This window comes from Nicotiana sylvestris, chromosome 11, assembly GCF_000393655.2.
Source record: "Nicotiana sylvestris chromosome 11, ASM39365v2, whole genome shotgun sequence".
NCBI lineage: Eukaryota > Viridiplantae > Streptophyta > Magnoliopsida > Solanales > Solanaceae > Nicotiana > Nicotiana sylvestris.
In genome coordinates this window covers 141,332,431-141,346,747 of record NC_091067.1, presented here as the reverse complement: position 1 = coordinate 141,346,747, position 14,317 = coordinate 141,332,431, and positions in this window count along the sequence as shown.

Genomic DNA, 14,317 nt, shown 5'->3' with positions numbered 1-14,317 from the left:
TAAGTCGCGCCTAAAGAAAGCTACGAATATTCATTTTAGAAACTATAATCATGTCACGTAAACGTGTACATAATTACGATAATAAATTCAAAACGCGCCTAAAGGTTTTCCTACCCATGACGGCCTTAAGCATGCTACTAGCGGGTGACGTAATAGATAATAAATGAATAAACAAAAGAGAACTAACTAAGAGAAAAATTCAACTCATACTCCAATTGAATTGATTCTATTTAACCCAACCCTACGTCCCATTTTCGGCAAATTAGACCAAACAATTATGGTATCTAAATACTCTTATTCATACTTGTACTTAACACATACAAATAATCAAGAAGGCAACATCATATCATTCCATCATAACATAAGAAAATAATCAGCACAAATAGAAGAGAAAGGGACAAGATGGACCTGAGTAAACTTTCCCTTTCTGATTTGATTAAATTGATTCCACAAATAATGAAGCCCAATCTACTATATGAGAAAACAAACAAGGATAGCAACTAGATCGAACAAGACCTCGGCTACAACGAATGCCTTGACTCGACTCTTTGTGTTTATAATGATATGTTCGACTTCAAAAACGAAACCAAGCAATTCACTCGACTCTTTGTGCGGCTGTTTTGTGTATGCAGATAGGTTGGAGGTATTTCCTTTCTTGAACAAGAGCGACAGAAGGGAATCTATAGGTGAAGAGTGCTCGGCTGTTAGAAGGAGGTGTGGTTAAGGATGAGAGACGGCGACGGGGGGAGGGGAGGGGAGGGGCTGGTTTTTGGCGATATCAGTGGTGGCTGGCGACAGAGGGGTTAGGAGATGAGCGGGTGTGTAGGTGTGTGGTTGGCAAGGGTTCTGTCGCTGGCGTTGGAAGGGGTGTGAAAGAGAGAAGGGGGTGGGTGATGTGGATAGTGAGGAGGTCCGGCGGATTTTTTGGCGGAGATGAGGGGGCGGCAGCGACTCTTCTGGTTCTAAGAGCGACGGCGACTGTTGGCTTTCAAAGAGCGATGGCGGCTGCTGCTTGGAGAGGATGACGGCTGGAGCTCTGAAGAAGAATTAGGATTTTTTTGTGTGTGTTGTCTTGGTTGAAGAAGAAGAGGGGACGGCTGGGAGGGGTTCTAGGTCTCTAGGCTTCTTTGTTTTGTCTCTTTGATAAAGAAGAAGCAACGGCTGGGGTCTTCAAGACTAGGGTTGGGATCTGTTTTTATTTTTAAGAAGAAGAGTCCAGAAGGGTCTCTAGGGTTAGCTTAGTGGATATTGGGTATTGGGCTTGGATTTATGGGCTAAGGGTCCGAAAATTGGGCCTAAAATGGGTTGTTTAGGCCCAAATTTTATTCTTTCTCATTGAACAAGACTAAAAATACTACCCCATTTACTAACTAATTCAACTTAAGAAAAATAACTATTAAAATAAAACTAACCGTTAAAACAAACCTATTTTTGGTATTTTTCAAATATCATACTAAAAGATTAAAATAGAATTAGATTAAAATCATTGCAAAATTAAAATAATATTCCTAGCAAACTACTAATATTCCTGAAAATGAAGTAGAACTATTTTTGTCTTTTATGAAAGGTAGGTAAACTAAAATTAACAATATAAAATATCAATTACCTAAATAAAAGAAAAATAATTTTTGTAATTTTTATTTTTGTGACAAAATAAAGTAAAAGAGTCAAAACTAGTTGAAATAGCAATATTAGGTCTAAACTAAATATTTAAATGCTAAAATATGTAAAATATTGGGGAGGATAAAAAATTACATGTCTACAACTGCCCTTCTTTGACTGGAAACACAAAGAGTTTTCAGACAAAGAACGACGAGACAAGTTTTTGACCTGACCCTTATTTAGAGAGACCAAAAACTAAAAGAAAGGAGAATGTGACCGAGCCCTGGTATCTGAGCTGCCTACATATCCTTGGCTAAAAAGGAATCAGGCCACGTGTAGTTCAGAAGTAGGAACAGTGATGGAATGTACCGAGGTGGAGAGTCGAGTGAGGTTCCGTTCCGTCGAGGTTTTGGTCCGTTGTCCTGTTATTACATCAAAATCAAAAATTTATAAGACTAACTAGGCCTATCAGCTACGAGTTACAAGATTCCTATCTATGAGTCTTCTGAAGCTTGATCTTGAGTCTTGGTTGGTTCTTCATGCAGACTCTAATCTGAATCTTGATGCTTGTTAGCTACATGTGTTAGTTCATTCTTACACGGCTTCTTCGGGTCAAGATCAGACATGCAGTACTCGTGACTAGTCTTGAGCAGTTCACATCTTTTTTCTGCTTCTGCATTTTGGATTCACTTCTTTTTTTCTTTTTTTGGATTGAGACTACTTCTGTTGGTCATCTCGGATTGTTGACTCGCATTCTTGCCGCGAGCTTCTGCTACTTCTAACTTGAATTGAATTCTGAAATGACTTCCCTTGTTCTCTAGGTGGGCGCCTGCTACTGACTTGAAACTTGAAACAATTCTAAAACGAATTCCCTTGTTCTCCAGGTGGGTGCCTGCTACTACAACAAAACAGACAAAACAAAAGAAACTTTTATGCCCCAGTTTGTACTAGGAAGATTTATGAGTTGTTAGTTAAACTGTAAATCACCTACGTTGTTGATGAAGGATGGAATGATGAGAGTAAAATTAATGACTCGACTAGGATGTGCGTCTCCTAGGGATGAAACTTGAATAACCCAAACTAGGAAGTGCGTCTCCAAAAACTGTAACCTAAAATAACCAGACTAGGAAGTGCGTCTCCTAAAGAAATAAAATCTGGAAACCCCAATCTAGGAAATGTGTCTCCTAGATTTGAGATTGAGATTGCATAAAACTATAAACTAAGCTTGACTAAAGTAAAAACTGACCCTATTCTCCAGGCGGGGACCCTGATTTCAAGAAAACTAAAGATTAATAACTTAAGAAAACTAAATATTGACCCTTTTTTTTTCAAATCCAGACTTCCTTTTTTTTTACAAAAAAAATTATCCTAGGAGAAAATTTCATCAGACTAGGCTTTTTTTTTATCTTATGAGAAAGATTCATCAGACTAAGATTTCTATCCTAGGAAAAAATTCATCAGACTAGGTCCATTTTTTTTATCTTAGGATAATGATTCATCAGACTAAGATTTATATCCTAGGAGAAGTTCGTCAGACTAGGTCTTGTATCTTAGGAGAAAGATTCATCAGACTAAGACTTCGATCCTAGGAGAAAATTCATCAGACTAGGTCCATTTTTGTTATCTTAGGAGAAAGATTCATCAGACTAAGATTTCTATCCTAGGAGAAAGTTCATCAAACTATGTCTTCTATCTTAGGAGAAAGATTCATCAAACTAAGATTTTGATCATAGGAGAAAGTTCATCAGACTAGGTCTCTTTTTTATCTTAGGAGAAAGATTCATCAGACTAAAATTTCGATCCTAAGAGAAAATACATCAGACTAGGTTTTAATCTTAGGAGAAAGATTCATCAGGCTAAGATTTCTATCCTAGGAGAAAATTCATCAGACTAGGTTTTCTATCTTAGGAGAAAAATTCATCACACTAAGATTTTTATTGGGAGAAAATCCATCAGACTAGGACTTTTTATGCTAGAAAGAAAAATATGAAGAGCAATGGCAAAATTTATGCACACTAGCAAGACAAATAAAGACAAAGATTTGAGAAACTTCCCTTTGTCGGCTCTTTTCTTCTTTTCATTTCTTCTTTCTTTTTTTTCATCATCTTTTTTTTAACCACTTTCCTTGCACTGCTTTGTTCCTGTTTCAAACAAATAAAAACTTGTCAGTTTTGAAAGGTGGTGGTCGGTTTGTGGACTTGATCTTTGGCAGCTTGGCTGTGTGCACATTCGCTTTCAGAAAATTGACTGTATTGGTAATTGGCTGCATTGATGGGAGACTCTGTTGTTGCTTTCAAAGGGGCCTTTTCTTTCTGAATCAATCCTAATTTTTCACTCCCAATGCCATTGGTGTTTAGTGGCTCAATCAGCCTTATCCCGACTGGAGATCTTTGCTCAGGTGACCTTTTCTGATGTCTTCAATGACTTCCTGCTTTTGAGCAATTTGTCTGTCAGAGAGAATCACAAGTTATCTTTGCTTGTGCAAGTAGGCTGACAAGAGTCTTTTGGGGGGAAGCCTTTGCATGATTCCTCAAGTCATGTTGACTGTAACACCTGAGTGTGCTGGCTAAATTTACTGTGTGCAACTGAAAGGCTGGTTGCAGATTTTGAAATCTTTTCTTGCTTGTTTTGAGAAGGACTGACTCAGAGTGAAGGGCACAATGATGGAAAGAAACAGTATTAACAAGAAATGCCCCTGTCGGAAAGGACAGAAGGAGGAGTTTTTTTTTAACTAGCCTTAATGATCATGACATGCATTTTGGACTTAACGTCTGATCTATCAAACTGACCAAATCTTCCCTTTTACCATTCTTATGACTTTGAAGTCGGGCTTGTTCGTGCCAATCCTTTGTATCAGCTTCACGACTCACTTTCTACTAGTGGTGCCCCGGGGGATTTTCACCAATAAATCTCTCTCATTTGTTTATCTCTTCTTCCTATCGCCTTACAGTGCCCTTAAGGGTTTTCACTAGTAAAACTCTCTCATTTTTTCTTTTCCTTTTATTTCCCCTTCTTTTTTTTGGTGAGCAACTTGACAGTGTTCTATGTCGCGTGACAACCGTTGCTCATTGCATGCTTCTTATGGCATTCTTGAAGGCATATCGGGAGGTCTTTATTTGGAAGGTTTTGAATAGGGTTGGACAGAAGGGTCAGCATGAAGGCTCAAAGTAGACTCAAAATGAAGGGTCGTAGACTTACAACTCTTGAAATCGACTCTTTCAAAAGTGAAATAAAATCTTTGCCCTAGTTTCAGATACTGGGGATTTTTTTTTTGGATTTTTTTTGAATTCTTATTTGGTTGGACCGAACCATTTAAGGCTGCCTACGTATCCTTTTTTTAAGGAATCAGGTCTAACGTAGTTCAAACATCTGACCTAACTATAATTTTTTTATGTTCCTCTATTTCTTTTCCTTTTCTTTTTCTCTTTTTTTTCTTTTTTCACTTTTTTTCCTTTTTGTTTGCCCCAGCTCCTATCTTCTAAGGGCATGGACTTTCGACCGTTCTTTTCTTCTTCTTTTTCTTCTTTTTTTCACTTGAACTTTCAAAGAACTGCCCTAATTTATACTCTAAGGGAATGGACCTTTATTGTTATTATTTTTTTATTTTTTATTTTAACTTTTAACTCTAAACTTGATTTCAAAAGAGGGTGGTCAAAGAAAATGACACAGGCACAAAGGGGTAACAAAGGGTATAAAGTTTTTGGGTAGCAGAAAAAGGGCCTCCCAGCCTCGAGAACGCCAAACATATTATCTTTTTGCGATCACAAAATTGACAAACATGTCTGTCTTCTTGGTATGTCGTGGTCACAAGACACTTTTCATCCCTTAATGTCAAACTTTCCAACAGACTTCAATTGATTCTTCCTCAATCTTATCTTCACAATGATTTTGAATGTAAAGATTCTTAACCTCCATGGGTCTGACTATTCTATTCCACTTTAATTTTACTCAGGCTTAATTCCAAGGTATTTCAACTCTTTTTCATCCTCAAAAGTGTCTTTTCCTCAGTTGTCCAATTCAAGCTTAAATCAATTTTCTAAGATCTGGCCAAAAATTCTTCATGCATGTCATGTCACTAAAACTTGCGTGAAAAGAACTATGCATGAAATGACTGACTGTTTTTTATTGAATAAAGGATAGCAGGGTCCGATAACACAAAAAGAAGAAGAAAAGACGACAAAATAAGCTACCATGGCTAAAGGAGGAGCGACTTTCTAGTTACTAAGTGACATCTTAGCCACACATTCGCACATTAGCATTACTACGGTATTTGACCATTTTAATTGCTTTGGATTCAACACTCAAATTTTGACAATCATCCCGAGTAGCACATATCCTATTGCTCAAATCGGGTAAAGTCAACCCCACATTTGCCTCCATTTTTTATTTTTCACCGCCAACTTGTCTGCTTGCCTTTTTGTGACCTTGGATCAACAACAATGGTGCTTATTCCATTGGTTGAGAAGATGCTTTTATTTCCGAGAGATCTTGGATTGTTTTTGTGACATGCCATTGCAAACCAATAAACCGACCACCCTCGACTATCTTTTATTCCAAAACAATAAGAATGTTATAATAAACACTCTCTTTCTTTTTTTCCTTTTCTCTTTTTCTTTTTCTTTCATTCTCTGTTTTTTTTAACCATTCGATCGAACCTGATGTGAGTTGCCTACGTATCATATGGGAACATGAATCACATCTTGCGTAGTTCGGGAAGATCGGGAATAAAGTGAATAACCTAACTCTTTTTTTTTGAATTTTTATTTATTTATTTATTTATTTTAATTGCCGAAAGAAAGACTTATAAAGAAGAAAGAAAATATTTTTGGGTTTAAATTTGTTTGTTTTTATTTGGAGAATTTTTGGAAAGAAAGACTTTTAAACAAGAATTTTTTTTGAATTTTGACTATATTTTTTTTGGAATTTCAAAAGAAAAACTTCAAAGGAAATATTTTGGACTTTTATTTGAATTTATGAAAGAAATACTTCTAAAGAAAAGAGAAAATATTTTTTTGAATCTTGAATTTTCTTTTTTAATTTTCGAAAGAAAAATGAAAATATTTTGTATTTTTAAAATTTGGGGTCTAAAAGAAAGACTTTCTAAAGAAGGAAGTAATGGAAAATATTTTTGGATTTTTGAAAATTGGGGGCCGGAACTGATGAGGCTTGCCTACGTATCTCACATCCAGTGAAAATCAGACCCGCGTAGTTCGGTCAGTTTTGATATAATTGAAAAAACATGATATTGACTCACTTTAATTTTTTTTGAAATATATTTTATTTTCCTCTTTTTTTCAAAAATTTTGGCAGAGTTTCGAGGCATTTTCAAATATCGGGGTTTTCATAACCGGGTGAATTCTCTATCCTACCCCACTCTTGATTTTTTTGTTGTTTTTATTTCCTTAGCCGATCAACATACAAACTGAAATAAATAAATGTACAAATAGCACATAAGATGCATCAGGATGGTCTTTCAATTCGGGTACACCTGTCCTAGACGAACCCAACCCCTATGTTAAGTCCCCAAAGTCAAATGCACTTGATGCAAACAAACGTTCCTACTAGGGATCCAGCATGAGGTTATGTTTTTCTAGGTTTAAACCTAGGGTTGTATTCTAAACCTGGCTTACCCAAGAGGACAACTTGAGCCGAGGTGGGAGCGACGTACCGGGAGCACAAAAGTCTACCCGACCTAGTGGTTGATCCATCCTCGTTCTATTTGGTACGACCTTTAACAGAAAAGCGGGCCACGCGAACGTGTGTACTATTTTTAGAAGACTCATAAAAGAGGCGTAAGAAGACAGTTTAATACAGTTCAAATAATATCAAAGTGGTAAATAAGCGGCAATTAGCATATTAGGCCCACAAAATACAATAATATCAACAATAATGTCATGACCCTAAACCTGAACATGGTCGTGGCGTCTCTCGTGAAGACAAAGCCAGCCGACACATTTCCAATTCATTTTTTAAATTGTTAAGATAATTCAAGTAAGTCTTAAACACATTAACTATCCCAGATAGATAAGAAGAAACAGTAAATTTGCGGAAAATAAGCCCAACACATCCGATACTGTGTGTCACCAGTCATGAGCATCTATCAATTTAATACAAGTCTGAAGAGTCTACAAAGCTACTACATAATCACTAATAACGGAAAGGAAATGAGATAAAGGGAGGAGAAGCACGGGGGTGCGGACGCCGAGCAGCTACCTCGTGAACTCCGAAATCTGCCGGGAGCTCTCAACCCTCGCAAGCAGGATCAGCAGCACCTGAATCTGCACACGGGTTGTAGGGAATAAAGTGAGTACTACAACTTAGTGAGTAATAATCATAAATAAAGATTGAGAAATATGAAATCACGTAAGGCACATTACAGGCTATAATGAAGCAGTAAAATCCAATAAAAACAGTAAATCAGAGAAGATATGTAAAGTCATTTTAGTTCAGTTTAAACTTCATGAAATGCCTTTTTAACGATTAAGCAAGCAAATGACAGGAAAATAGGAAAGATAAACACATAAAGGATCTCCCCTCGGGTACAATGTCAACAAATCTGCCCCTCGGTCAATATCTCAGAAAAAAACCTGCCCCTCGGGCTATATCTCACATCACAATGGGTACCCGCACTCACTGGGGGTGGCAGACTCCTGGAGGGGCCCCTTACGGCCCAAGCGCAATATTAAGCCATTTGTGGCATCATCACTAGGCTCTCGGTCTCATATTAACAAGACACATCGTGGCATACAAATCTCAGGCCCTCAGCCTCATAATCATAATCAGTATTTCCTCACAACATAGGCCCTTGGCCTTACTCAGTCAGAATCTCACAAGCCACTTGAGCAATAGTAAAACATCATGCTCAGCCCAGAATATCAGTTTTTAAGTGTTAAAATAGAGTAAACATAGTTGAGTTATGAAAACAGTAGAATGTAGCATGACTGAGTTCAAGTATAAAGTCAAAACAGTGAGGAAATATCAGTAAAGATCCCCTAAGGGTTTAAATAGTTGGCACAAGGCCCAAATATGGCATTTAGCCCAAAAAATAGTTTTCAGTCAAATACGCGGTAAAATAGTCATTCGGGATGGACTAAGTCACAATCCCAAACGGTGCACGACCCCACGCTCGTCATCTAGCGTGTGTGTCACCTCAATATAGCACAACGATGTGCAAATCCGGGGTTTCATACCCTTAGGACAACATTTACAATCATTACTCACCTCAAATCGGTGCAAAATCTAGCCCGTGATGCCTTTGCCCCTAAAATCGGCCTCAACTCGGGTCAAATCTAATCAAAATCAGAATCACGATGTCAAAATATGCTAAGGAAACGAAGCTCATGCGAAAATAGTCAATTTACAACATAAATCCCGAAATTACCAAAACCCGGCCCCTGGGCCCATGTCACGGAATTCGATAAATTTTACATCAATAGATTCCTTATCTCCCCACGAGTTTATACATATCAAAAGTACCAAAATTCAACCACAAATTGTCCCTCAAATCCTCAAGTCTAGGTCTCCAATACCAAGCTCTAGTTTCCCCAATTTTAACCCTTAAATTCCATTAATTACAGCTCTAATCCGTGAAATAATACCATAGGAACGAGTTTTAGGTTCAAAATCCTTACCTCAATGAAGTTCCCTTGAATTCCCTCTTCATATCGCCCAAAATGCTCCAAAACCGACTTAGAAATGGTGGAATAACTCAAAAATCACGAAGGAAACAATTTATACCTTCTGGCCTAGGGATTTCGCATTTGCAGCAAAATTCCCGCTTTTGTGGTATCGCATTTGTGGTCCTCACTTAAGTCGCCCAGCTCCGCATCTGTGATGCCTAGCCCGCACCTGTACCATCGCAGGTGCGGTTCTTCTACCACTTCTGTGTTTCCTGCCAATTTCACCAGCTTCCGCTTCTGCGACTCTTTTCTGCATCTGCAGGGGTCGCATCTGCGGCCTCCCAACCGCAGATGCGGTTATGACAGTAGATTTCCAACTTCAGCTACCATTCAAACTTTCATTCCTTCCGTCAACCATCCGAAATCACCCCGAGGCCCCCGGGACCTCAACCAAAAACACAAACATATCCCATAACCTCATTCAAACTTATACCAATCTTCAAAACACCTCAAATAACATCGAATCAACCAAAACACATCGGATTCAAGCCTAAGTTTTCAAAATCTTCCGAATTATACTTTTGATCAAAAATCCATCCAAACCACGTCCGAATGACCTGAAATTTTGCACATACATCCCAAATGACACAGCGAAACTACTGCAACTCTTGGAATTCCATTCTGATCCCTATATCAAAATCTCACCTATCAACCGGAAAATGCCAAAAATTCACTTTCGCCAATTCAAGCCTAAATCTACTCTGGGCCTCCAAAACACATTCCAATCACACTCCTAAGTCCCAAATCGGAACCATCGGAACTCACATCCGAGCCCTCTAACACATAAGTCAACATCTGGTTGACTTTTCCAACTTAAGCTTCCTCAAAAGAGACTAAGTGTCTCAAACCTTACCAAATCCTTTCAGAACCTGAGCCAACCAACCCGAGCACTCATCGAACCGATAACCAAAGCAATAGAAAGTAGAAATGGGGGAAACGGAGCGGTAACTCATGAGACGACTGGCTGAGTCGTCACATCCTCCCCCTCTTAAACAAACGTTCATCCTCGAATGAGTCAAGAAACATACCTGAAGTCTCAAATAGGTAAGGATATATGCTCTGAATCTCCCACTCGGTCTCCTAGGTAGCCTCCTCCACGGGCCAACCTCTCCACTGCACTTTCACTGAAGCTATATCCTTTGCCCTTAACTTTTGAACCTAACGTCCCAAAATAGCTACTGGCTCCACATCATAAGTCAAATCACCATCTAACTGAACCGTGCTGAAATCCAGAACATGAGACAGATCCTCAATATATTTCCGGAGCATAGAAACATAAAATATCGGATGCATACTCGACAAGCTGGGTGGCAAAGCAAGATCATAAGTCACCTCCTCAATCCTCTGAAGCACCTCAAAAGGCCCAATGAACCGAGGACTCAATTTACCCTTCTTCCCAAACCTCATAACACCTTTCATGGGTGAAACCTTCAAGAGAACTTTCTCACCAACCATGTAGGACACATCTCGAACCTTCTTATCGGCATAACTCTTTTGTCTCAACTGCGATGTACGAAGCCTCTCCTGAATCACCTTCTTTTTTCTAAAGCAGCCTGCACCAAGTCTGTCCCCAATAGCCTATCCTCACCCTATTCGAACAAACTAACTGGAAATCTACACCACCTCCCATACAAAGCCTCATATGGAGCGATCTGAATACTCGACTGGTAGCTGTTGTTATAAGCAAACTCTGCAAGTGATAGAAACTGATCCCATAACCCTCTGAAATCAATGAGACAAGCACGCAACATGTCCTCCAATATCTGAATAGTGTGCTTGGACTGCCCGTCCATCGGAGGGTGAAAAGTTGTGCTCAACTCAACCTAAGTACCTAACTCTCGCTACACAGACCTCCAAAACTGTGAAGTAAACTGAGTGCCCTCTGAAATGATGGAAACTGGGACACCATGCAAATGAACAATTTCCCGGATATAGATATCTGCAAACTGCTCTTAAGAATAGGTAGTACACACAGGAATGAAGTGCGCGGACTTGGTCAGCCGATCCACAATTACCCAAATAGCATCGAACTTCTTCAAAGTCCGTGGGAGCCCAACTACAAAGTCCATGGTGATTCGCTCCAACTTCCACTCTGGAATATCCATCCGCTGAAGTTATCCACCCGCTCTCTGATGCTCATATTTCACCTACTGACAATTGAGACATCAAGCTACAAATCCCACAATAGCCTTCTTCATTCTTCTCCACCAATAATGCTACCTCAAATCCCGATACATCTTTGTGGCACCCAGATGAATGGAATACCGCGAGCTATGGGCCTCCTCCAAAATCAACTCCCGAAACCCATCTACATTGGGCACACATATCCGGCCTTGCATCCTCAACACCCCATCATCACCAATGGTCACATCTCTAGCATCATCATGCTGAACTCTATCCTTGTGGACAAGCAAATGTAGATCATCATACTAGCACTCTCTGATGCGATCATATAAGGAAGACCGAGAAATCACACAAGCCAATACCCGATTGGGCTCCGAAATATCTAACCTCACGAACAGATTGGCCAAGGCCTGAACATCAACTACAAGAGGTCTCTCCCCAACTGGAATATATGCTAAACTCCCCATACTCACCGCCTTTCGGCTCAAAGCATTATCCACCACATTAGCCTTTCCCGGATGGTACAATATAGTGATATCATAATCCTTTAGCAACTCCAACCACCTCTGCTGCCTCAAATTAAGATCCTTCTACTTGAACAAGTGCCAGAGGCTACGATACACACCATACAAGTAATGCCTCTAAATCTTCAACGCGTGATCTATGGCAGCCAACTCCAAATCATGAACAGGTTAGTTCTTCTCATGAGGCTTCAATTGACGAGAAGCATAAGTAATAACTCTACCTTCCTGCATCAATACACACCCAATACCAACTCTCGAAGCATCATAATACATAGTATATGAACCTGAAGCTGATGAGAAAACTAACACTGGAGCCGTGGTCAAGGCTGTCTTGAGCTTCTGAAAGATCTCATCACACTCATCCGACCATACAAATATAGCACCCTTCTGAGTCAACTTGGTCAAGGGCGATGCGATAGATGAGAAACCCTGAACAAAACGGCAATAATAGCCTATCAAACCAAGAAAGCTGTGAATCTTTGTGGCTGAGGACGGTCTGGGCCAACTCTGAACTGCCTCTATATTCTTCGGATCAACCTGAATACCCTCGCTAGACACCTCGTGCCCCAAGAAAACCACTGAAATGAGCCAAAACTCACACTTGGAGAATTTTGCATAAAGCTTCTCCTCCCTCAATCTCTAAAACACAACTCTTAAATGCTCCGCGTGCTCCTCTTGACTACGCGAATACACCAGAATATCATCAATGAAAACTATGAAAAATGAGTCAAGATAAGGCCGGAACACACTATTCATCAAATACATGAATGTTGTTGGGACATTGGTCAGCTTAAAAGACATCACCAAGAACTCATAATGACCATATTGGGTCCTGAAATTTGTCTTAAGAATATCTGAGTCGCTGATCTTCAACTGGTGATAACCTGAACGGAGATCAATCTTGGAGAACACTCTCGCTCCCTGAAGTTGGTCGAATAAATCATCTATGCGAGGCAAAGGATACTTGTTCTTAACTGTTACTTTGTTCAATTGCCTATAATTAATGTACATCCCCATTGTGCCATCCTTCTTCTTCACAAATAGAACCGGCGCACCCCAAGGTGACACACTAGGACAAATGAACCCCTTATCAAAGAGTTCAAGCTGCTCTTTTAACTCCTTCAACTCCGCTGGTGCCATACGATACAGCGGAATAGAAATGGGCTGAGTTCCCTACATCAGGTCAATACCAAAATCAATATCCATGTCAGGTGGCATGCCCGGTAGGTCTGCAGAATCAATATTGGGAGTCTCTGCTCTGACATCCCTCACAAAGGCTAGATACGAAAGGCAACCCTTCCTAACTATACGCTGGGCCTTCAAGAATGAGATAACTCTACTGGGAACATAATCAGTCAAACCTCTCCACTCAATCCATGGCACACCCGGCATAGCTAATGTCACTATCTTAGCATGACAGTCCAGAATAGCCCGACACAGAGATAGTCAATCCATGCCCAAAATAACATCGAAATCCACCATACACAATAATAAAAGATCTACTCGGGTCTTCAAACCCCCAATAGTCACCACACACGACTGATACACACGGTCTACAACAACAGTATCGCCCACCGGGGTAGATATATGAACAGGTGAAACAAGAGACTTGCGGGGCATACCCAAATAATGAGTAAAGTATGATAACACATAAGAAAAGGTGGAACCGGGATCAAATAATACAGAGACACCTTTGTGGCATACTGAAACAATATCTGTAATAACAGTATCAAAAGCAATAGCATCGGTTCTAGTTGGAAGTGCATAGAAACGGGGATGACCGCCACCTGATCGACCTCCCCCTCTAGGGCGACCCCTAGCTGACTGACCTCCACCCTTAGCTGGTTGGGTGCGTGATGATGAAGTAACCGGCGCTGAAGCCGATGACTGACACCTCTATTGAGATGGACCCGCAAGACGACGAGGACACTGCCTCCACATATGACCCATCTCTCCACACTCATAGCAACTCCCAGGTGTTGGAGAAGGGGACTAAAGGGAACCCCTTGTACCGAAATGACTAGTAGATGCACCTGGCATAGAAGAGCCCTGAACTGATGGAGCACGGGACGAACTCTGAGCTAGAAGGGCACTGAGTGATGACTGGCCCTAATGAGAACTATGAGAACCAAGACCCGATGAAGCCCCACAATAACCTGGGCGAGCTGGCTGAGCATGCCTGAATGGATGGCCTCTGCCGTGCTGAAACTCACCTCTCGAAGGAGCACCACTATAACTACCAGATCCTCGAGGCCTCTTGGTCTCCCTCTCCTCTCGCTCCTAGTGACGAACAGACTCAATCTCACGAGAAATGTGTACAACCTCCTCAAAGGTAGCACCAGTCACCCTCTCCCTGGTCATGAGAATACGAAGTTGATAAGTGAGGCC